Raw genomic sequence first — 4,324 nt, forward strand, 5'->3', positions numbered from 1 at the left:
AACTCACTTTGTAGACCAGGCTGGCCTTGAACTCAGAAATATGCCTGCCTCTGCCTCTCAAGTGCCTCTCAAGTGCTGGGATTAAAGGTGTGCGCCACCCCTGCCCGGCACATATTTTTATCATATTCTTTTCCACACCTCCCCAAGTCCACCAGACCCTGCCCACCTAATTTTGTGTTCTCTCTCTCTCTCTCTCTCTCTCTCTCTCTCTCTCTCTCTCTCTCTCATAAATAAATAAATAAATCGCAAAACCAAAAAGCCACTAAAAGCATGGAATGCATTTTGTGTTGGCCAACTGCTCCTGAAAATTGCAGCCTGCCCTGTAATGCGGTTGATATGCCCAGCATCAGGCCATTGAAGACAACTGGTGATCCCCAACCAACAGCTGTCACTGGGGAATAGGTTCTTGCCTGGGGTGAGACTGTGTTGAGATTTTTGTGCCACGAGCTTGTGCAGGTCTTGTAAGTTCATTCGTGTAGCTGGCCTGTCATGTCTGGAGGGCACTGTTCCCTTGGAGTCATCCACCACCTCCAGACCTTACAAGCCCTCTGCCTTCTCTGCACATAGATCCCTGAATCCTTAGAGGAGGAGTGTGATAGAGACACCCCAGTCAGTGATGAGCACTCCAAAGTCTCTGTCTCTGCACACCATCCAGTTGTGGGTCTCTGTGTTAATGTCCACCTACTGCAAGAAGGATCTTCCCTGACAAGGTGCACTGATCCTCCGTCAGGTGTGTGATTAGTAAAGAGCTTTCCCTCTCTTCTTCTTCCTGCCTTCCCATGGTGAATTTTGTCTCAGAGACCTCTGCCCTGCTGAAGGCAAGATGATACCAGGAAATGCTAAAAATGGGCATCCTCCCCTGAAATTCCAAGCTACAGCTGTTATGCCAGATGGTGAATTCAAGGATCCGAGACTAATACAAAGGAAATATGCTAAGTTCTCCTTTTACTTCCCCAACTTCCCTTTCCTGTACCCACGGAGGTCATTACTTTCAGGGTAGATAGGGTAGATTAACTTAAGAAACATGCTGGCAAGTGATTGGTACTTTATTCGTACTTAGGTACAAAATATGGTGTGATTCAAGATATGTCTTCCTTAGATACCATAAAAAACGTTGATATAACAGTCAAAGAACACGCAAAAAGCAAAAAGCTCCTAACCCAAAACATCCAGGAAATCCAGGACACAATGAGAAGACCAAACCTAAGGATAATATGTATAGGAAAGAGTGAAGATTCCCAATTTAAAGGGCCAGTAAATATCTTCAACAAAATTATAGAAGACTTCCCTAACCTAATGAAAGAGATGCCTGTGAACATACAAGAAGCCTACAGAACTCCAAATAGACTGGACCAAAAAAGAAGTTCTTCCTGTCACATAATAATCAAAATAACAAACACACTAAATAAAGAAAGAATTTTAAAAGCAGTAAGGGAAAAAGGTCAAGTAACATATAAAGATGGGCCTGGCCAGGCGGGGGTGTTACACACCTTTAATCCCAGCACTTGGGAGGCAGAGGCAGGTGGATTTCTGAGTTTGAGGCCAGCCTGGTCTACAAAATGAAGTCCAGGAAAGCCAGGGCTATACAGAGAAACCCTGTCTCAAAAAAAACAACAACAACAAAAACAATAATAATAATAAATAAAAAGGCAGACCTATCAGAATTACACCAGACTTCTTACCAGAGACTATGAAAGCTAGCAGACCCTGGGCAGATGTCATACAGACTCTAAGAGAACACAAATGCCAGCCAAGGTTACTATAGCCAGCAAAACTCTCAATTACCATAGAGGGAAAAAACAAGATATTCCATAACAAAACCAAATTTACACAATATCTTTCCACAAATCCAGCTCTACAAAGAATAATAGATGGAAAACACCAACACAAGGAGTGAAACTACACCAGAGAAAAAGCAAGAAAGTAGTCTTTCAACAAACTCACACAAACATAATTCCACCTCTAACAACAAAAATAATAGGAAGTAACAATCACTTTTCCTTAATATCTCTTAATGTGAAAATTGATATTACCAACATATCCTAATCAACTGAAATTCAAAAATATGAGGAATTATAAATTTGTTGGCTGTTATCCAGTGGTCTCTCTAATTTGGTAATTGGAGAAATAGGTCCAATATTGCACAATCCACACACTTTTTCACTTGTTTGTACATGACAGGGTCTTACTGTGTACTATATAATGATCTTGAAACCATGCTTCTCCTATCTCAGCCTCTCTATTAGTAAGATTGTTTATGTGATATTTTTACACTATACTATGGTTTTCAGAACAGCTTACATATTAGCCAAAAGAAATGTAGACAATTAATTTGGGAGGTGGCTTGTAAGAGAACAACAAAGAGTGAGACTGAATGTTTTGCTTGATATTTATAATTATTGTATCAATTTTGAAGGAGAGGACCTTATAAGTTACTCTTTTTCTGACGATGAATGCTTTTCAAAAATCATCACAGCCAATGAACCAGGATCTTACCTTCACCTAATATCTGTGCCACCCTCCAAGCAGAACCATTGTTCACTGAAACAGTTGATGAATGACTTCATGGATAGACCATCTTAATACGCACACCATTTCTTAAATGAATGTAACCTGTTCCCCGCGGGCTGAGAATGATGACAATCACTCAAGTCAAATACTTTTGACCATAGCAGGAAATCTGTATCCAAAAATCGTGCCTACAATTCATTCCTTGGCACAGCAGAACTGTCAACTCTTAGCTTATCTACTATGGAGGTAAAATCCTTTGGTGATGTGAGGGACATTGAAGTACAGCCTTATTACAATGAACTCCAATGTCTAAAAATTGTTCTTATTTTGGGTGTGTACCACAGTAAGAGCCAAGATTTTAAAGCTCTACTAAAAACAAAACAAACAAACAAACAAAAAGACTTTTATCTATTTATGTTCATTTAATAATATTCCACTACTTTTATGATTGGTATAAAAATATATATTGTGTTGAATATAATAAAAAAAATTAGTTAAATTAAAAAAAAATGTCTTCCCTACATGGTTGGGTAGTCAGTCTTTCTTCAGCTGGTAAGAATGGCTGTTGCTATAAATCTCTTCATCCCAAATATGCCCTGGCAATGAAAACTCAAGTCAATTAATATGAATACAGGCTGTGCACCTAGATTGGGTAGATCAACAGCTACACTACCATCTTCCACATCTATGAGACCCTTAGAACTTTCAGTTTCTCCAGGCCATGTGCTTCTGCTCAGCTTTTCTTCTTCTTTCTCCTCTGTGTCCTCCCCCTCCCCTTCTGCTCCACCTTCCCTTTTATCTGCCCAATCAGCAGCTCTCCTTTATTTTACAAATTAAGGTGGAAAGCAGGTTTACAGGAAATCACCTGAGTGCTAACACATTCTTTGTTCTCAACCACTCACAGGAAACCGGAATTAACATCAAATATAATTAGCTCCAGTGATATCCACCACAAATGGCATCACAGTCACTGGGCATTGTTCATTTGTAATGCCTACTCTACCTGAACTGAGGGAAATAAAGGGTGTTTTGTCTTGTCCCATTTTGTGGGATGCCTCTCTGTTCAAATGATGTTGTCCTCTGTTGTATGGAAGTTTTTGTTAGATAAGGTCCCATTTATGAATTGTTGGTCTTAAAATGCGTGTTTTTCCAGGACCTGTTCCGGAAGTCCTTCCCTATGCAAATGAGTTCTGCCAGATTAGTTAATTCCTCCATGGTCCAGTTAACATCTATAAACCTTATTACAAGTATTGAGCAATGTTGTTAGATGCTTTCTAACACAGATTAAAGGCTGGCTAAAAAGTTTATCTCAGTCCTCACTCACTGATGGTAGATAAGAAAACTACCCAAGTCATACCTACCTATTTGAATGGAATCCTAATAGAATGGAATGTATAGTCTTAAGTTGTCCAGACTGTATAGTCTTAAATTGTCAGTCAGCAGTCCAGTGCCTCTAACGCTGTCATATTTGAGTGATGTGTGTCCAAGAATGCATAATGAAGCTGTTTTGCAGGAAACTACATGATGCTGTGTGTCTTCTTCCTTTAGAAAACTTCTATTCCTCATGGATTACACTTCAAGATTTGACTTTTTTTCTTTTTTTGAAGATTACATTCTACGTAGAAATTTAGATCTATGGCAGGATTAATATAGTCAAAATGGCTATCCTGCTGAAAGCAATCTACAGATTTAATGCAATCCCCATCAAAATTCCAACTCAACTCTTCACTGAGTTAGAAAGGGCAATTTGCAAATTCATCTGAAATAATAAAAAACCTAGGATAACAAAAACTATTCTCAACAATAAAAGAAC

This window comes from Mus caroli, chromosome 8 (assembly GCF_900094665.2).
Source record: "Mus caroli chromosome 8, CAROLI_EIJ_v1.1, whole genome shotgun sequence".
In the NCBI taxonomy this organism is placed as follows: Eukaryota; Metazoa; Chordata; class Mammalia; order Rodentia; family Muridae; genus Mus; species Mus caroli.